The following is a 21989-nucleotide window of genomic DNA, read 5'->3' as shown; positions in this document are numbered from 1 at the left end:
AGGAGATGTGGGTCATTGTTAAATCTTATTATATTATTGCTTTGATTGTATAGGCTTCTTCTTCATTTTGCTTTTCCAATCATTCCATGCAATTACCATATTGAAATCACTACCTAGAAATGTTACCAGCTTCAGTTAAAACTCCCAAAGAACAATTTAATGCAGGGGTGTCAAACTGGCAGCCCGCGGACCGAATGCGTCATGCGCAGGCCACGCCCAAGCCACCTCTGCGAACGGGAAAAACATTGTGAAACATCTTGTGGCAGCAATGTGACACAGCAAATTGACAACTGTGATGTAGGAGGATTAGATCATAAGTCTGACTTGGTTGATTTTTGGGTTCACCGACAAATGCACGCATGACAAAAGCGCACTGACAAAACCGCAGCGAGAAAACAGTGTGGTCAAAATCGCGCCCACAACAGCGCGCGGACAAAAGTGTGCCATCAACAAACAATGCGAAAACAAGGTAATAACCCTAACCCCAACCCTGACCCTAATCCTAACCCTAACCCTAACCCTAACCCTAACCCTAACCCTAACCCTAACCCTAACCCTAACGCTTACCTTAACACTAATCACACTTTTGTCGGCGTGCTGTTGTCGGCGCACTGTTGTGGGTGCGATTTTGACCTCGCTGTTTTCTCGCCGCGGTTTTATCGGCACAGTTTTGTCGTGCGCGCATTTGTCGGGTCACGGATTTTTTTAACTCAGTCTATTTTCAAAAAGCTTTTCTTAGTCGTTCTCAGCATTTGTCTTGCTCAGATGCAAAATCAGATTATTTTGCATTTTATTCACTTATTCTTACAGTAATGCTTATCAATGCATGATGCAGCACAGGCTTTCGCTTTTCAGCTGGTTTGCTACAGAACCTGACACCAATTTGCGTTGAGAGGGAGTGACAGGTCCAAGGCTCACAAGTCAGATTCTGAAGCTGCATCTAGAGGAGTTGCTCAAGCTGAACCTGTGGAATGTCAGCCTCAGGAAACACAAGCCAAGACTCACATGAAGCTTATCAAATAGAGGCACCACCTGGACAGCTGGAGCAATCAGAGGAGGAGGACATAAGCAATGAACAGAGAGCAGAGCAATTCCATGAGGCTACTTGCCAAGCAAATCTCTTGATGAATGATACCTGGCTGAAGCCTGATTTAAGAAGTAGTTCTGAGCCATGTTCTCTTTGTTGGAAACAGCATCTGTGGCTCTTCCGTGTCATTCCCATGAATCCTGTTTGTGTGAAAAACATTGGACCTCTGGACTGACTGACAACCCTAACTTGGCTCTTGGAACCCTGGATTGGATTTGGACTATTATTCTACGAACTACTATTATTAGCAAACTCTTCAGGCAAGCTTCTGTTTTGTTAGCATTCTTTTCCTGCTATTATTTTTTTGAAAATTTGAAATAAAATAGCTAATTACCATAATACCGATGTCTGGATTATATGCGGTTGAAACCAGCAAAGGGACACTTTCTAAGGATTGTTCCCCAACTCTATTAACAATGTTAGTTGAAGAAATTTCTTCATTACCTCTTTTCTTGGTGTTGCAATAGTTTATCACAGGAACATCCACATAAGAGGATGTAAAAAGGCAAGATGACAGTTTTGACCATATGATGAAAGATTATTATTATTATTATTATTATTATTATTATTATTATTATTATTATATTATGTATGTGTATATATGTATACGTCTGTGTGTGTATGTGTGGATAGATAGATAGATAGATAGATAGATAGATAGATAGATAGATAGATAGATAGATAGATATAGATATAGATATAGATTAGATAGATATAGATATAGATAGATAGATAGATAGATAGATAGATAGATAGATAGATAGATGATAGATAGATGATAGATAGATAGATAGATAGATAGATAGATAGATAGATAGATAGATAGATAGATACATACATACATACATACATACATACATACATACAGATATTCCTGGCTTTTCCTACAAAAATATAAAAATAAGAGGGTAATCTAAGGCATAAAGCTATTAATTTTCAAAACTTTTTGAAGTCCTCGTGCTCAGAACATTTACTTGTAATTACTGAAAAATGATAGCATAATTTCTGGCAATGCTGAAATGAAAATGTACAGTAAGATTAATAAGGTGTATTGTGAATCAGGAAGATGATCTTGAAGGAAATTTGTAGGAAAAAGGGATGGAAATATTTTTAAAGTCCAGAACAATAAGATAACATTTAGAATTGCCTCTAGTAAATGTGTCCCTGATTCACTGGAATATAAGAAGTGGGAGGAAGTACAATCAGACTGGCTAGATTTTGTTATGATTACCACTCAAAATAAAAGCAGTCTCCCGTGGAGTGGATTCCTGATCTAACCTACTAATGGGATGACATCAGTCTTGCAAGTCTGATTGTGTTGGATCTACAACATCTGGCTTGTTCCTTATATAAAAGGCACAAGAATTATTCTTCTCTGCTGAAAGAGATATTAGCTTCTCAATCCTGTTCATATTTAAGATCAGAAGTAGTCACTTCCTTAAAAAAATGTTCTTCTCAAAACACAAACTGGGCTTATTTTAATGATTATTGCCTGATTATTTAGTATATTTCACAGAGATTGCACAATGCTGTTAGTTTTTCTTTCTTACACATTCCTTTCTTAAAGAATGTCAATTCTTTCCATCCTGTATCTCTGTAGAGTAATGGTCCCCAACAGTGGTGGGATTCAAATTGTTTTACTACTGGTTCTGTGGGTGTGGCTTGGTGGACGTGGGAGGGGAAGGATACTGTAAAATCTCCATTTCCACCGGACTCCAGGGGAAGGTTACTGCAAAATACCCATTCCCTCCCGATCAGCTGGGACTTGGGAGGCAGAGAATAGATGGGGGGGGTGGGGTCAGTCAGAGGTGGTATTTACCAGTTCTCAAAACTACTCAAAATTTCCGCTACCGGTTCTCCAGAATTGGTCAGAACCTGCTGAATACCACCTCTGGTTCCCAAGCTCTTCAGCACATTGATCCCTTCATATGTTTTAAATTGTTCATTGACTCCAAAATGTTTATGATACAAAAATAATAAACTTTAATAGTGCTACTGCTAATAATAACAGTAGTCTCATTGACTATCGGGGGTCCATACTGACTACTTCGAGGCACCCTTCAGAACATGCACATATGATCTTTATCTTTTTTAATGAACATATTTTAATTAATCTTAGTCTTTAGAGGGAAAAGTCAGTAACTATTTGTCAGGCCTGCAATTATATTCCTTTTAGAATTTTGGCCTGCCACACTTTCTCTTATTTCATTATGCTGTTTCATTAGTATAGTTGATGGGAGGGGGAATAGAAAGGGGTAGGATTGTGGAATGTATTGTTGTCATTCTTTTCTAGAAGACCAAGGTCATCTTTTGTCTCCGCACCTTTGCAACTGATCGGAAACAGCTGGATGGAGACACCAGCGTGGAAGAAGAAGATTGGACCATGTGATGGATTGTGGGTGTGGGGACAAGATCATGAACTTTTAACTGGGTGGGATTCTAATGTAATTTCCAGAATTGGGATTCCACAGCAACGTGCTAAGATGTCTGCTTTATTAAATTGGAACTTTAAGGATCGTTTTGCCTTGGACTCTGATTTAATTCTACATGATACTTGGAACGCTGACACTATTGTGAGCATAAAAATGGTCTTGTATCTCCCAGCAGAAATAAGGATGTCAGGGGGAGAGCAATTTTAATTCAACATCCAAAACTTCTAAGCCACAGTTCTGCTGGAAATGGGTGCAAGAAATTACAGGAGAACAGATAAAATACAAACCTGAAATCTTTCTACTGGGAATAATCAAAGGGAAATATACAAAGAAAATCAAGTACACATTAACACATCTGCTAACTACAGCTAGAATAGCATTTGCCCAATAGTGGAAACAAAATAATACCCCCTCAGATGAATTAGTGATAAAAAAAACTTTGGATTGTGCAGAGATGGACAAATTAACACTGAAATTAAAAGACAAAGAAGAGTCGGAATATTATTAAATTTGGAACAATTGGTACAAATGGCTACAAAACAAGAATAAAATTAATTAAGCCAAAAAACTATATATATAAATGCATATAGAACTGTCTATAAAGATGTGTAAATATAGAAGCGAAATATTATATACATGTACAGGTATGATGACATAACAATGTTGATGTAATGACTGTAAGGTGTTGTAGAAGGGAAAAAATAATTTAAAAAATCTGCTAATAAAAATGAAATTGGATTTTATTTTCCCATAATTTCTAAATAGAGACAACCTAATGACATTCCTCTAACAAAAAATAAGTGGACTGTATATCAGAGATGTAATGGGTTAAGCAAGGAAATATTGGGCAAAACTAGAAGTAGCGGTCACCTATGTTATTTCTACAATTTCTTTCTTTCTCTCCTATGTATATTTCATTCCTTTCTGTTTCCTCTTGAGAGTAAACATATTAAAAAGATAACTATGGATACCTGGATGACTGCCAATAGTTAAAGCTTCTAATGATTTTCTGGATGGTGGATCTGTTTAATATGTTACTTAATGTTCTTCAGATCCTTCCATATCATCAGTATTACTATCCCTTCCAAACAGTTTCAAGTTAATATATTAATATCTAATATAATCAGAGCCGAGGTGGCACAGTGGTTAGAGTGCAGTACTGCAGGCCACTTCAGCTGACTGTTATCTGCAGTTCGGCGGTTCAAATCTCACCGGCTCAAGGTTGACTCAGCCTTCCATCCTTCCAAGGTGGGTAAAATGAGGACCCAGACTGTGGGGGCAATATGCTGACTCTGTAAACCGCTTAGAGAGGGCTCGGAAGGATGGAAGGCTCAGTCAACCTTGAGCCGGTGAGATTAGAACCGCCGAACTTCAGATAACAGTCAGCTGAAGTGGCCTGCAGTACTGCACTCTAACCACTGCACCACCTCGGCTCATGAGGTGAGATGAGCAGCGTCCCCTAGAATTGGGAACAACTAGCACATGTGTGCGAGGGGAACCTTTACCTTTTAAACCATTCCCTTCTTCCCAACACTGTGAGAATGAGATTGCTCCAAAGTCAGTCAGTTGGCTTTTGTGTCTACAGTGGAACCACAATTTATAGTCTCTTGGTTTCTAGCATCATACCTTTATCTAACAGTTCTCAACTATTGTCCTTTGGCAACCCTAGGATGGCACTTAAAGGGGACCACAGGTGAAAAATATTTAATGGGAACTACAGAAAAGCAAAGTATGTATTGTATTGTAATCCCTGCCTTGATGTTGCTAGAAAACTCACTAGTTATGTCTCGTGTACTTAACTCTATTGAAAGGAATTTCAGAATACTGAGATATGCGTTCCCCATGCTGTTTCTTACTCATGAATTGTTCACCATCTCTTTTTTTTATTAACTTCTTTATTATCAGCAATTAGCACATTGAAGCATCAGAGGGCACGTACACTAATAAAATGAAGCCTGCACTAATGCAACCCACTTCATTTCCAAATTAAACATGACATAGATGATATGTGTTTTCTACATAGGGAAAGTAGAAAAATGGGCTGGATATCACTAAATACAAACAGGACAATGTTAAAAAAAAACCAATAGTTCTATATAGTATAGTCACTATTAAATTTTAAAATACAATAGATGAAGTTTGGATAAGTTGTCATGGTGTCATATGATAACTATGAAGATTGTTCTTTTTTTGTCATAAAAAGTTTTTATTTTCCATTTTCATAGCAGATAATCACATGTATCCTATTACATAGTCAATATCGAGTTGTATTATTAAGTACTTACATCAATTCATCTTACCATCAACTGCCAAGGAAGGGGAAAAAAAGGGAAAAACCCAGTTATTGTTTGACGTCTCTTGTGGGTTTCCCCCCCCCCCCCTGTCATTTTCTGTTTGATCTGCAATTCTTAACTTTAGAAGGAAAAGTATTATCACATTAGGATTGGAAATCTTGGAAGGTTCATGTTTCCCCTTGTCTAAAGGCAAATTAAGACATATTTTTCTTTTTTCTTTTTACTCTGGGCCTCAATTGCTGAAAAGAATTACATGGCAGCAGCGAAGCAATGCACTATGTAATATTAGCTTTAACATTGCCTTATCACCCTTGCCATTAATGTGAAGTATTTCACACTATTACCAAATATTCTCGAGACACGATGACGCTTTTATGGAGATATTTTGGGGGAAAAATCAGTCTAATTTGAGTGAGAAGCACAAAACAAACATTGCATTGAACATGAACTCCAGTCGTTAGTTCATCAGCAAAGTGTTAAATAATTTTGATTTTCATTGCAATTCTAATTAGCAATAGCAATAGCAGTTAGACTTATATACCGCTTCAGCCCTCTCTAAGCAGTTTACAGAGTCAGCATATCGCCCCCACAGTCTGGGTCCTCATTTCACCCACCTCGGAAGGATGGAAGGCTGAGTCAACCTTTGAGCCGGCGAGATTAGAACCGCTGAACTGCAGATAACAGTCAGCTGAAGTGGCCTGCAGTACTGCACCCTAACCACTGCGCCACCTCGGCTCTTGAAGTTCTAATTGAAGTTCTCGTGGCTTGTTCTGTACAAAGAACATTTGAGGTAAACCAGAGTATGCCATTGTGGTTGTGATATTCATCACTTCATTATATTTCACCTCTTTCAAAGGTATGTGATAATCTACCCCCTGAGATCCGGACCTTCCCCACTCTCTCGGCCTTCCGAAAGTCTACTAAGACCTGGCTATTCCAGCAGGCCTGGGGCTGCTGATCCTTGATTGAGTTCCAGCCCCACTAAGATTGAGTGCATGTTGTGTTCTTTTAACTTGCTTTGTCTTTGTATTTTTAATTTTTTAGTATTTTTAAATTGTTTTTATGCAAGCCGCCCGGAGTCCTTTGGGATTGGGCGGCATACAAATTCATTAAATCTAAATCTAAATCTTTTATCTATGTTTTTAGCCCACCTAAGGCATAGCAAAAGGCTTGGAAAGAGAAGGTATGATGATTGCACCATGTTTTAACTGAAGTTGGTCATTACTTTCCAAGAGAGTGGAAAGCCCAATCATATAGGCTTCTTATTTTTGTCAAAAGTTGATGAAATATTTACGAGGCAAATCTTAAATATCAGGCCTTCTTAGGTCTCACTATATAAAGGCTTGAGCCTCCAAGGGATGAAGCCTGCACTTTTCTCTTTCCTTACCTCCATCAGAGTTGATTTTCTACTTTCATTCCCAAAACTTTATGTTATCATTTCTCAACGATTTACTTCCTGTTTATTTGTTAGATGGAATGTAGAAGGAATCTATAGAGATGCAAATTAAGCTTAACCCGCTGTGGTAGTTTATTCAGATTAATTTCAGAATTCCCTTTAAGGCTGATGGGGGGAAGAGGGAAGCAAAACATTATGGTTGAACCCACTGCACCTCTCTTTTAAATGATAACGTTCATTCAGATATCCATTAGAAATTAAAAAGTGACCAAGTCAAACAAGACAGCAGTGTCCTCTGGTTCTTTGATATGGACTGCAAGAGACCATTGCCAAGCCCATCTTTTTCATTGAGTTTCCAGTTGGAGAAATCATAGGAATCAGACTCTGCTAGAAAGGTCTTCCGGTTTGCAATGTTTAGAAGCTCAACTCTAGCATATTTTGTTGATTTCATCTCTCCCTCTCCCTCCCTCTCTCTCTCTCTTTCTCCCCCCTCTCTCTCCCCCTCTCTCTCCCTCTCTCCCTCTCCCTCTCTCTCTCTCCCTCTACAAATCGAATAAATACCAAATACCAAATATCTCTCTCCCTCTCTCTCACTCTCTCTCTCCCCCTCTCTCTCCCTCTCTCCCCCCTCTCTCTCCCTCCCTCTCTCTCTCCCTCCCTCTCCTCTCTCTTTCTCCCCCTCTCTCCCCCTCTCCCTCTCTCCCTCTCCCTCTCTCTACAAATCGAATAAATACCAAATACCAAATATCTCTCTCCCTCTCTCTCCCTCCCTCTCCTTCTCTCCCTCTCTCTCTCCTCCTCCTTCCCTCCCTCCCCCCTCTCTCTCAACAGCCATGGAGTAGTGGTGGTGGTGGTAGTAATTTTGACTTTCTCTGCTCTACTGTATAAAGTCGGGCAATGCTATTCCTGATTACTATCCAGATTCAGGACCAGTTCGGAAAGCTAGGTCTGTAAAACAGTCTGATAAGTCAACTATACACACACACACACACACACACACACACACACACACACACACACACACACAACAGTGGTGGGTTTCAAAAAATTTTGGAAACTCTTCTGTAGGTGTGTCTTGCTTTCCGGGTCCACTGGTGGAACCTCTTCTAACCGGTTCGGTAGATTTGACTAACCGGTTCTACCAAACTGGTGCAAACCGGTAGGAACCCACCTCTCCCTCCCTCCCTCCCTCCCTCCCTCTCTCTCTCTCTCTCTCTCTCTCTCTCTCTCACACACACACACACACACACACACACACACACACACACACACACACACAGATATAGATATAGATATAGATATAGAGAGAGAGAAAAATACATATGCCAAGAAAACTGGATGCATTCACCATTAGTTGAGTTTGACTCGAAGGTGCCTTTGTTTGAAGGATTTCTTTTCAATACAAGCATTCCAAAAAACAATCTAGTGTGTCCTTTATACTCCATTTATCTTTTTCTTGTTTTGCTATGTAACTTAGAAGGAACTAACCATGAATGGGGAGGAAATTAGAACTTCATGGTCATTTACTAATGGTTAAAACATGAAGTCGCAGAGCAGATAGAGGGAATATCAAGATTACTCCTGTCCCAGCCCCCCATTCCACATGTACATAAACAATCTCAGCATAACAGAACTGCTTATACATCTGACCGCTGCAGGGCATGAATGCATCTGTTAAGATGAAATGTAAGGCAGGAAGAAGTGTTGGGGGCTGGAGTGGAAGAGAGTCACCAAACCAGGCAAACATCATCCAAAACGAAGCTTTTTCAAACAAGAGCTACTCCTTCTTTGTCTCTCTGTGTGTGAATTTTACCATGCTTTTAATTAAAAAGCCACTTTGTGACAGGATCAGATTATTTAGAGCTTTGTGAATATAATTGCATTTTCATTTTAATCTGTTGCCAGATCAGCCCAGTACAGGAATAAGAATACTAAGAGCAACATTGCATTGATTATCTTCCATTTTGTTCCTGCTTTTTCTTAGGCCAACTTCAAAACTTCCAGTCTGATTTGCAGTAAGTTGGCGACGGGACCAGACTGGTACTTAGTCAGCCATAACAAGACCTGATTGGTTGTTCTTTTTTCTTGTCCTTCCCATCTGTACCAAGAAGTCAAGTTTTTACTGGCTGGCTGATGCGTTGACTGATCTCCCAGGGCCTCTGGTTGTTCCTTCTCATTGTCTTGGTGTTTTGCCTCTGCTTTATCAGATGTTTTGAAACAGAGATAGCAATAGCAGTTAGACTTATATACCGCTTCATAGGGCTTTCAGCCCTCTCTAATCGGTTTACAGAGTCAGCATATCGCCCCCACAGTCTGGGTCCTCATTTCACCCACCTCGGAAGGATGGAAGGCTGAGTCAACCTTGAGCCGGTGAGATTTGAACCGCCGAACTGCAGATAGCAGTCAGCTGAAGTGGCCTGCAGTACCGCACTCTAACCACTGCGCCACCTCGGCTCTTATAAATCTCAAAAAACAAAGACCAAAAGAAAGAGAAAACAGCCAACTCTCTCCTTTTTAGGGACATCATAATTTTCCCATCGACATTACCTGAAGCCTTCAAGCTCATTGTAAGAATGAGTTACGGTTCTAGAGTCGGTTGCCACATCAGATTTGACATACGGAGTTGGATAAGGCAAATTAGAATCTTGGAACAGATCCAGTAGAATAATGCAAAAAAGATTTCCCGCCTCTCTAAGAAAACCTCTCTCCGGATATTTTCATCATCTCTTTTTATTTTGTCTGCCAAGCAACTATTCTCATCTCTACCTACTACATCTTTTAAATGCACGCACATCTAACCTCATATTTGCTCGTACTCTGTTGAAACAATTCTTTGGTACAGTACTACAAATCTACATTTGATTCATGTGAGTAATGCTGGCGTTTATTTTCTGCGTGGGCTTCTCCAGCCCCAAAGTGTCCCTTTGCCCGCTGACGTCCTTTTTGATCAGTAAATATTTCTTTCTTCTTTTGTGTTATTGTAGAAACGGTAGGGGATCACGGCATAAATGCAGACGCAGGCCGTTGAGGGCCGAGAGACAGTTGTTCCTGTTTTCGGCGTGCTTGATATTTCAGTCTAGGCACATTTTAATGAGAGAACTTGAAAAGGACTACTGTTGGTTAATTGAAATTCTCCGTGTCAAGTCTAGTCAGTTTGTTATGTTAGCTACCACTGGGAATTTGCTCCAAGTTTCAAAGGGAATATTTAATGAGCAAGGTCTTCCTGACTTTGATGAATAAATGAAAATTTAGGAAACTAGCCTGGGCTGGATCAGCCATTCCCTACAATGTATCCTCACATTTGGGAGGGCACCAGGCTGAGACCACATTACGATGTAGAGGAATTGATTTACCTATAAAAATCTTGCTGCCGCTGTGAGGTTTAATGCCCCTCCCAAATCTCTATATGATATAGGTGGGACTCAACAACTGACTAAGGGGGGAAAAAAATGCCGTCTTGTGAGAACAGTCATTAACACTGTCTGGAAAAGGGGAAAATGACTCATTAAAAAGAAGCCAGAAGACCTCAGCTTGGAGTTAAGGAACCACCAGGTTGAAAAAAGGCTGCTTGAGTTAACCACCAACTTCAGCTTCAATAAAGGACAACTAAAGTAACTCCAAATTAAATGGGAACTTCTCACAAAAACTAGAAGTTAGAAACGTGAGCAACAAAAATAGAGATCGTGCGTGTAGCATTACTTTTAGATGACCACCGTGATTTCCAGTAAGGGCAGTAGAATTTTGGAGTTGATGCTATTTCTTTCCTGGTGGCAAGATGGACTTCTCGTAGGGAAGGGATGGGCAATTGGCCTCAAGGTCCTTGAAATATTTATGTTTTGTTACCAATATCTGTCAGAGAGAGAGAGAGAGGGAGGGAGGGAGGGAGGGAGAGAGAGAGAGAGAGATGATAGATAGATGATAGATAGATAGATAGATAGATAGATAGATAGATAATAGATAGATAGATAGATAGATAGATAGATAGATAGACAGAGACAGAGACAGATAGATGATAGATAGATAGATAGATAGATAGACAGACAGACAGACAGACAGACAGACAGACAGACAGAGACAGAGACAGAGACAGAGACAGAGACAGAGACAGAGACAGAGACAGATAGATGATAGATAGATAGATAGATAGATAGATAGATAGATAGATAGATAGATAGATAGATAGATAGATAGATAGATAGATAGAGAGTTGTTCCTGGATGCCCGGCACCGAAGAGCTAATAGGGGTCAGGAACAGTTGTGCAGTTACAGGAGGTAATTGCACTCAGCTGGTGGTCATTAGGCTCCTCTCCAGACTATAAAAAGACTACTTGTGCACATGCCCCTCTTTGCAGAAGTCAACACAGAATCGAATGTCGGAGAACTTTGTATGAGCTTGGCAGGCTGGATTGCTGCCAAGCCTTATCTGTTTTTATTGCTGCCCAAGCTTGTCTGTGCCGGGTTGCTGCCAAGGAACTGTCTGTCTGTTAATTAATGCCGTAACTTATCTCTGGCTCGGAGTATCCTTTGGTGTGGAACGAGGGGAGTCAGAACACCCATCTATTCTCTACCTCCCGAGTCCCAGCTGATTGGGAGGGAATGGAGATTTTACAGTATCCTTCTCCTGCCATGCCCAACAAGTCATGCCCACCACGCCACACCATGCCCAGTAAGCCACACCCACAGAACTGGCAGTAAAAAAAATTGAATCCCACCACTGCACGGCTGGCTCAAATTTCAGTGTCCACTAGGACTCCAAGATCCTTCTCACAGTTTCTCGTCAAGTTGCTGAAAACTGGAGGTGGTGGAGGAGTAGATGGAACAAGTAGACCCTTGTTATAAAAGAGCTATTAAAAAAAAAAACCTGGCTTGGTCTCATGGATTTTGCTGGTAAATTTCAGTTTAAATGAAAAACATGGAGGAGCTTCTGGGGAGGGGAAAAAAAGCCCATATTTGCAAGGCTTCAGGAATAGGTCGACCCAACCCATGAGATTTCCACTACGTTTCACCTAAATCAACATTCCTTCAGCTATTGGGGAATCTTGTAAGAAAAATTCCAGTGGTTTTTGAATCCTAATGCAAACATTGAGATGACTGAAAGCATACTTTGGAAAAAGCAAACAGTGTGTACAATCCTCATATGATATTTCAATGCACACAGAAGTATAGCCAGAATATTATATAGGGAGAGGGGGGAATTAGAAGAGTATTAGCAAGGCGAGGGTTACTACTTGCAGCAGCTAGTAATAATGAAGGACTAAGCTATGTAAAAATCATAAACCGACGTTCGATTTTGGTGTAAAGCTCTCTTTCTCTGCAAAAAAAACAACCAGCCAAGACATTTGAGAACATTTGACAAACATCTTCTTTCAAGTTAAATTAATTGACATCAGACAGCAAATATCCCCCCCCCCTTCTCCTTTTCCTGATGAGACAGAACTGCTTTCTCTGCAAGCTAACCTTGCCACGGGACAGCAGCCACTGCAAACCTCTCAAAGGCTTAAAGTAACTAATTTTGTTCCTTCTGACCCACTTGCAAATGAAAGGTCACTGAAAATAGTGTTTCTAACTGTGATGTTATTCCAGTATCACCAATCGTATATACTTACTGGTCCCTGAATTGGATAGAAAGAATAAAGGAGAGGAGAGGAAAAGCATGATTTTCTCCGTGACCCGATAAAAGCACGAACGTCATAAGCGCGCTGACAACACCGCGGCGCTAAAACTGCGATGTCAAAAGCGCACCGACAACAGTGCGCCAACAACAGCGCGCCGACAGAAGCGCGATTTCATTTAAGGTAAGGTTTAGGGTTAGGGTTAGGGTTAGGGTTAGGGTTAGGGTTACGTTACAGCGCGCTTCTGTCGGCGCGCTTTTGTTGGCGCGCTTTAGGGCTAATTCGTCGCTCATTCATCACACGGTTTTGTCACCGCGGTTTAGTCACCGCGGTTTAGTCAGGCGCGCTTTTGTTGTGCACGCATTTGTGGTGGAACCATTTTCTCCACTAAGGTGTGGCTGAAACACTATTTATCTGCGGGATTATTCAGACTTAGGATAACTTTATTGTCACTTTGAAGGCACACTAATCAGTGTACATTAAAATGAAATTTTGTTGCATGCAGCTCTCAAAGGGTCATCACCTCCAGTAGACACTACATAAACATGAGAAAATAACTAACTAAATGCAAAATATACCCACATTGTTAGTTGTGAAGTCATGTCCGACCCATCGCGACCTGATGGTCAATGTTCCTCCAGGCCTTCCTGTCCTCTACCATCCCCCGGAGTCCATTTAAGCTCACACTAACTGCTTCGGTGACTCCAGCCAGCCACCTCATTCTCTGTCGACCCCTTCTTCTTTTGCCCTCAGTCCAGAGGTGGGTTCCTACCAGTTCGCACCTATTCGGTAGAACCGGTTTGTCAAATCTACCAAACTGGTTAGAAGAGGTTCCACCAGTGGACCCGGAAAGCAGGCCACACCTACAGAAGAGGTTCCAAAATTTTTTGAAACCCACCACTGCCTCAGCCGTAGGCTCTTCTCCAGTGAGTCCTTCCTTCTCATTAGGTGGCCAAAGTATTTGAGTTTCATCTTCAGGATCTGGCCTTCTAAAGAACAGTCAGGGTTGATCTTCTGTAGGACTGACCAATTTGATCGTCTTGAAGTCCAAGGCACTCACAGGAGTCTTCTCCAGCATCATAGTTCAAAGGCCTCAATTCTTTGGTGCTCAGCCTTCCTTACGGTCCAATTTTCACAGCCATACATTGCAACTGGGAAAACCATAGCCTTGACTATACGCACATTATATACCCACATATATACCCACATATATTACATGTCACAGAGAAACAACAAGGTCTAGTTCGGATGTATACATGTACTATAGTGAGAAAATTGAACCTTGCAAAGTTTATCAGAGCCGAGGTGGCGCAGTGGTTAAATGCAGCACTGCAGGCTACTTCAGCTGACTACTAGTTCGGCAGTTCGGCTGTTCAAATCTCACCGGCTCAGGGTTGACTCAGCCTTCCATCCTTCCGAGGTAGGTAAAATGAGGACCCAGATTGTTGTTGGGGGCAATATGCTGACTCTGTAAACCGCTTAGAGAGGGCTGAAAGCCCTATGAAGCGGTATATAAGTCTAACTGCTATTGCTATTGCTATCAGACTGATGGTATAGGGAGAAAAGCTATTACAGAATCGGGTAGTCCTGTTACAATAACAATGCTTTGAGCTCTAAGCACACAACGCTTATAAACAGTATCTTGAACGATAGGAAGCGAGCTTCCTATCATCTTCACGACTGTCCTTACACTCTCTGTATGGACTTTCTATCTTAGGCACCGCTAGAAGGAGAACGATGTGCTCTCCTCATCTGACACAGGAAATGCAGACTCCAGTTTGCATGCTTCACTAAGGATGATGTGTGGAGAGACCAGTTCAGATGGTTAGTTATCTGCGCCCCCAGATACTTAACACTATTGATCACCTCTACAGCTGCATTCTTGATACTGAGTGGAGTTTTATTATGCTGGCTCTTTCTAAAATCTACAATGATTTCCCCTGTTTTATTAATGTTTAGAACCAGGTTACTTTTATTGAACCAGTCCACCAGAGCCTTCGCCTCCTATAAGCATCTTCACTGTCATCCCTGCTGTGTCCTCACTCATACTTCACAATAGGATTTGTAGCAGATTTGGCACAGCAGTTGTGGGTCATCAAGGTGAACAGTTTTGGGGGGTCAAGATACAGCCCTGGGGGAAACGTGTACTCAAGGAGGTGGAGTTGGAACATTTTCTTCCAAATCACATAAACTCAATATTCAATATTGAGAATAAAAATGATAACGACATTCTTAACTTGAAAACCCCTTAAACCAGTTAAGGATTTCAAGCAGCGGTATCAGCACACTGTCTATGATAGGCAGCCTTTATTTTAGCATTCCAAGAAAAGTAAGAAGTTTAACATCTTCCAGATTTCCATAATCTTAAGAATCTAGTCTGATGGGAGCTGTACAGTGGTGGGTTTCAAAAAAAATTCGAACCTACTCTGTGGGTGTGGCCTCCTTTGTGGGAGTGGCTTGCCAGCTGTGTGACCTGGTGGGAGTGGCTTGCCAGCCATGTGTTTACTTCTCTCTCTCTCTCTCTCTCTCTCTCTCTCTCTCTCTCTCTCTTTCCTTCCTTTTGTCTCTCTGTCCCTTTTTCCTTTTTTTCTTTCATCTCTTTCACTTTTTCTTTCTTTTTTTCTTTTTTTATTTATGTATTTCTTCCTTTCTTCCTTTCTTTCTCTTTCTCTCTCTCTCTCTCTGAGTCTGTGTGTGTGTGTGTCAGTGGTGGGTTTCAAAAAATTTTGGAACCTTTTCTGTAGGTATGGCCTGCTTTCCGGGTCCACTGGTGGAACCTCTTCTAACCGGTTTGGTAGATTTGACGAACCGGTTCTACCGAACTGGTGCGAACTGGTAGGAACCCACCTCTGGAGCTGTAGTCCAATACAATACAAATGGACAAAGTTCATTCTCTTTTGCAGTGAATTAAAAATTCACACAGCTCTTTCCAGAAGCCTTGCTGTTTATTTAAGAGTGTGTAACAATGCAGACATCTGCAAGCCTCATTAAATACTTCACCCAGAATGGGCTAGAAATACCTAGTTTCAAAACTTAGAAATATCTAAGATACATCACTCTCATATGTCTGGTTCTGTCTAGTTATTATGGTTCTCAGTCCAGACTATTTTCGTAATTCGTAATTTGTAATTTAATGAGTTTATATGCCACCCAATCCCGGAAGACTCCAGGCGGCTTACAAATACGAGATAAAATAAAATAACAAATAGGGGAAAGAAACAAAAACAGTTTAAAAAAACACAACATACATTTGGCTTAGCTGGGGGTTGGACCTGATTTATAAATCAGCAACCCCAGGCCTGTCGGAACAGCCAGGTTTTGGTGGCTTTTTGGAAGGCCGCGAGAGTGGGAAGGGTCCAGATCTCTGCTGGTAGCTCATTCCACAGAGCCGGAGCAACTACAGAAAAGGCTCTCACCCGAGTGGTCGCCAGCCGGCATTGTCCGGTCGACGGCACCCGGAGGAGGCCTAGCCTCTGGGTTCTTATCGGACGTTGGGAGGTATGTAGCAGGAGGCGGTCACAAAGATCTTCCAGGCTGTACAACATAGCCCACTTCTTCAGAAGGCTTGGCTGTATGTGACCCTCCATTCACCCTATCTTTCCTTGGTAAATAGGGGTGGTGTGGTGCCAAATATGCCTAGTTGGTCATTACAGCACTTTGATACCACTCTTCTGACATAGTGAAAGCAAACATTATCAAACTCTGCAATTATGGATTACCACCTTAACCACCCAACACAACATCCTGAAGCATAAAATAGTCATTTAGATGCACAAAGGCAGGGTTTAGTGTATCAATCATATCATTATGTATACTGTGGCAGGTAAACTCCACCAACATACGTAGGTACAAAAGGATATTAGCAAATCAAAGGGGAAAAGGTAGAAGAAGAGGCATAGACTAGGTAACTTCATGAAATAGAGTTTCCCAAAACACTTTTTTTTTAAAAAAAATATAAATTTTTATTTTAAACACATAAGCACATCAACAGAAACAAACACATGACTTAAAAACAACATAGGAACAAGAAGTTCCATCGTATATCATACAGCAGTTCCGAATCGGTTTCTTTGCAGTTAGTGTTTTCCCTTCTATACATTTCTACCTTGCGTTCGTAATCTCCTTATTCCTTATCCATTTTTATGTACAATTCTTTATTTATTTATACTTAGCTACTTATAACCGAATATTATTTACCTATATTGTGCTTTATATTTTTACCGTCATTTATTCTCTTACATACAGTTATAGGTATACATTCACATCGTTATTCTTTTTCTTTGCCATTCTTATATTATTATTATTCCATTTAAAAGGTTCTAAGGTATAGTTTGGATTGCTTTGTTTACCATCCTTCACACCTGCTATGACACCACCTTATTTTCTCTTTCTTTTCTTTTCTCCCTCACTTCCTTCTCTACTTCCTTCCTTCCTCCTCTCCTTCCCCTTCTTCCTTCCCTTACCTCTCCCCTAGTCCTACCCTCTTTCTTCTCCTTCCTACCCTCTCTCCTTCTCTTTCTCTCTCTTCCTCCCTCCTCTCCTTCTCTTTCTCTCCCTTCCACCCAACTCTCCTTACCTCTTTCTTCCTCCCAAAACACTTTTCATTTCAACCTTATTACATCATTCTGTTTCAAATTTCTTGGGCTTGATTAAGTTCCTTGTTGAAAAGAATCAGTAACTCCTTATCTCAGAAAGTCAATGCATAAATAGAACAAAACATGAGTTGAAGACACTTTTTTAAAATTTACAATGGGGTAGGTAGCCCTACTTCATCTACAGCTCTCCCATATCTGAAGATTGCTTCACCAAAAATCTGGCAACAAAACGATCCTTTCCCAAATAAGGATGGAAACAGAGCTGGGAAACTTTTGGTCAACAGCTCACATTTCCATCGTTAGCCCCAACTCCAAATGGCCCAGAGCAGTACTGCAGGAATTTGGTTGTTTCACTGCCATATTTTAGTAATGAGGTTTTTGGATTAGTCAAGGGGAAGATTTGGCAAGGGGCCATTCAAAGGATCTTTTTGTTGCCAGAATCCTTGAGTTTAAGCAGGCAGAAAGAGTTAAAAGCAGGCAGAAAGAAACTAGCTATTTCTTTCTGAGTGTCACCGTTCTAGTGATATCATAGGCTAATTCCCATCTGGCCTTTAAAGTTGAGGAATGTTTCAATACTTGAATTAAATTTTGTTGTCAGCAATCAATATTCAAGAGCTAAACAAACTCAAGTGTTGTGGCCCAGCAGGAGCCGTTGGAGCTGCCACCAGACTCCGATAGCGAGGGCCCTATGAGTCAACTCTGGAGGACCCTGGACAGGGTTCCGACTCCGAGCAGGGTGCAGAGATATTGGTTGGCCACCAGGTGGCACCTGAGCCTTGGATCAGTGGGGAGGAGACAAGGGAGAGTTATCCAGAAACCAACAGTGAGTTGTTCCTGGATGCACGCCGTTGAACAGCTACTCGGCGTCAAGAACAACTACCAAATTACAGGAGGTAATTACGCTCAGCTGATGGTCATTAGGCTCCTCTCCAGACTATAAAAGAGACTGCTTGTGCCACGCCCTTCTTGCAGAAGTCAACGCTTGAACTAAAGAGAAACTAACTTGGAAGGCTGGATTGCTGCCAGAGTTAGTCTGAATTGCTGCCAAGGTTTGTCTGAGTTGCTGCCAAGGTCCTTATCTCTTTGTTTATTTGGCTTTCAGCCACCGAGAGTCTGGTCTTGTTATTAAAGGACATTCCATTCTACGCTTGTCTCGGCTTTCATTACTGGATGGAGGAGGGGGTCAGAACACTCAACTACTGTGGACAACTATCAAATATGGGTGCTTTATTCTTAATAAGCTCACATATTGCTACTTTCTCCTTTTTCCTTCAAGGTTCTCCCCTTCGCTCCCTCTCATTCCTCCAAAATATTTTGGACTTCCAGAAAGAGGTTCTCAGAACTACCATTAATATGGCATGATGTTTTTAGGACACTGATTGCATATGCTGCAGATGGAAAACAAGGAGAAGCAAAACCACAGAGGGTTATAAATGAAACATTACAACATCTGGGCCCCTCCACTTTAAAATTCTAGGTTATGGGAATTTCACAATAAAAACCTCATTCAGAAAGAGTCCATGACTTTGAACATCCATATTCACAACAGGCAAATACTGTTCTGCCAAAACCATCAAAAAGAAGAAATTAGTGAAGAGGATAATCTTCCTCAAATGTCACTCCTCCAGTGTGGATTGTCGTCTGTTCTCTGTACCTGAAATGGAGAAAGGACACAAAGATGATGGAATGGGGTGGAGAGTGGAGTGAATAGGGGTGGAATGGAGTGGAGTAAAAAGAGAAGGAAGTTGAGGAGAGGAGAGGAAAGTTGAGGAGAGGAGAGGAACAGAACATAATTTTTAACTGGCCAAGTATGATTGGGCACACAAGGAATTTGTCTCCCATGGATAAACTCTTATATATACAAACAAACAGACTGATAAATCATAGATCGTAAATCATAAGATACAAACCAGTGGCGGGATTCAAATAATTTAACAACCATTCCTCTGCCCTAATGACAATCTGGGTAGGTGGGGCTCGGTGGTCATGTGACTGGGTGGGTGTGGCCAACTCAAGGTCACTCAGGTCGATGGGCGCTTCGCCTTAGCTGTTACAATGTCATAAGGGTTAACCGGAGAGGCAGTTTCTGTAAGCAGGTCAATAAAGATTAGGCTAGAAACAACACCAGAATGTTTCCTTCCTGCCTTCCTTACAGGATTAGCCCTGGAAAGTGGAAAAAAACAAAAGGAGATTTCTTCCAACAATCGGTTCTCTGAACTACTTAGAAAGTCACCAACCGGTTCTCCCGAATAGGTGCGAACCGGCCGAATCCCACCACTGATACAAACAATTGATAAATCATGATATACCAATAGAAGGTAGTAGGAAAAATGAGAGGTGGGAAAGATGAAAAAGTAACAAGGATAATAGCAATATCAATATATTATTGCTAAATGTAGTGTAGCTGTTTTATCTGAAGTTGACAGGCTTGCAATGAAGATGTTTCCAAACAATTCAGCTTTCTGCACATGAAGCTCATCCTACCCTAATTATACAGCAGTGGCAAGATGAACTTTCTTTGCAAATTGAATTCTCCATTTACACATATGAACTAGCCTAAGAGTGAGAAGTTGTAATTTGCTCTCCCACCCACATAGTTCCTCCATCCAGATGTTGCTGAAACTGCACTAAGTCAAGTATTAGGTTGCAATCCCATTGAAATCTGTAGAATTGGTTTCAAATCTCTTACATTCACATCTGGTCTCCCTCACTTGCTAAGATTTTAAAAAGTGGGAGGAAGTGTTGCAAATCTTTTACAATTTTAAAAAAATTACTCCTATCAGCAACAGTAAAAATACTGGTGGACTGACTGTACATAATTATTGTCAACTGTCCTTGGGGAATGGAACCAAGACCAGCAAAATGTCAAGAAAACCTCTCATAGTGAGGCTTTTTCTCAAGCGAGAAATCAACTTTGAATGTAAGTGGGATTGGGATTCTATATTCAAAAATCAATCTTCAAATGGAGAAAGGAGCAGATCAAAATAGAGGGATAAATAACTCCAATGGATCAAGGTCACCAGGCTGAGTATTTTTGGTAGGACGGTTTGTTGCTTTAGCTGGTACAGAAGAAAAAAGAAAATTATGGCGACAGAAAGGGAAATGAAAGCTGAAATCTTGAACAGATTTCAGATTTTATTGTCGTATTACCGACTTCTTCCTGTCACAACATGCAGGTAGTCCTTGACATAGCCATTTTTAGTGACTGTTCAAAGTTACAAAGGCACTGAAAAAGTGGCTTATGACCATTTTTCACACTGATGACCATTGCAGCGGCCTCATGGTCAGGTGACTAAAATTTGGACACTTGGCAACTGGTTCATATTTATAGCAGTTAGACTTATATACCGCTTCATAGGGCTTTCAGCCCTCTCTAAGCGGTTTACAGAGTCAGCATATTGCCCCCAACAACAATCCGGGTCCTCATTTCACCCACCTCGGAAGGATGGAAGGCTGAGTCAACCTTGAGCCGGTGAGATTTGAACCGCTGAACTGCAGATAACAGTCAGCTGAAGTGGCCTGCAGTACTGCACCCTAACCACTGCGCCACCTTGGCTCTTATGATGGTTGCAGCGTCCCGGGGTCAGATGATCAATTTTTGCAACCTTCCAACAAGCAAAGTCAATGGGGAAGCCAGATTCACTGAACAACCGTGTCATTAACTTAACAACTGCGATGATTCTCTTAACAACCAGGGCAAGAAAGGTTGTAAAATTGGGGCAGAATTAACAACAGTCTTGATAAGCAATGGAAATTTGGGGTTCAGTTGTGATCATAAGTCAAGGACTACCTGAAGTTGTGAATAGTATGCAATAACTAAACCTCTGAAAGGAAAATACCCTTTACCTTAATATTTTTTTGTAAAGTATAGGTAGGAATAGAATATAGATAAACCTGCCATGCAGTGATGGGATTCAGCCGGTTCGCACCTATTTGGGAGAACCGGTTCATAACTTTCTAAGCAGTTCGGAGAACCGGTTGTTGGAAGAAATCTTATTTTATTTTTTTTCCACTTTACAGGGCTAATCCTGTAAGGAAGGAAAAATCCTGGTGTTGTTTCTAGCCTCATCTTTATTGTCCTGCTTACAGAAACTGCCTCTCCGGTTAACCCTTATTACATTATAACAGCTAAGGCGAAGCGCCCATCGACGGGAGTTGGCCATGGCCACATTGTCACATGACCACCGAGCTATGCCTACCCAGCTGGTCATTATGGCAGAGAACCAGTTGTTATTTGAATCCCACCACAGCTGTCCATGTATCATTGATCTTCTTCCAGAGAATAGCTTTAGAAAAGGTCAATTTTATGGTACTTAATGGCTCACAGATATCCCAACATAGCAGATGTTCAACATCAACATTATTAAATCTATCAGCTTTGCGTTGCCTCCCCTCCCCTTGTAAAACCCGGTTGAATTGTTCCAAGTTGAACTAGCTTTTCGCCATCACCATTCAAAGCGAAGTTCACTCTCTGATCTTCACGTTACCATCTGCAGCACCTTTTACGAGGATAACTCTTGGATAAACTCATCCAGTTCTTGGTATTTAGGTGGTTTGTTTGAATTGGAGAGTA

Source organism: Thamnophis sirtalis, unplaced genomic scaffold (genome assembly GCF_051295495.1).
Source record: "Thamnophis sirtalis isolate CommonGarterSnake01/CBP01778 unplaced genomic scaffold, rThaSir2_p1.2 scaffold_7, whole genome shotgun sequence".
Taxonomy (NCBI): domain Eukaryota; kingdom Metazoa; phylum Chordata; class Lepidosauria; order Squamata; family Natricidae; genus Thamnophis; species Thamnophis sirtalis.
The sequence above is the reverse complement of the archived record's forward strand: the minus strand, read 5'-3'. Positions refer to the sequence as shown.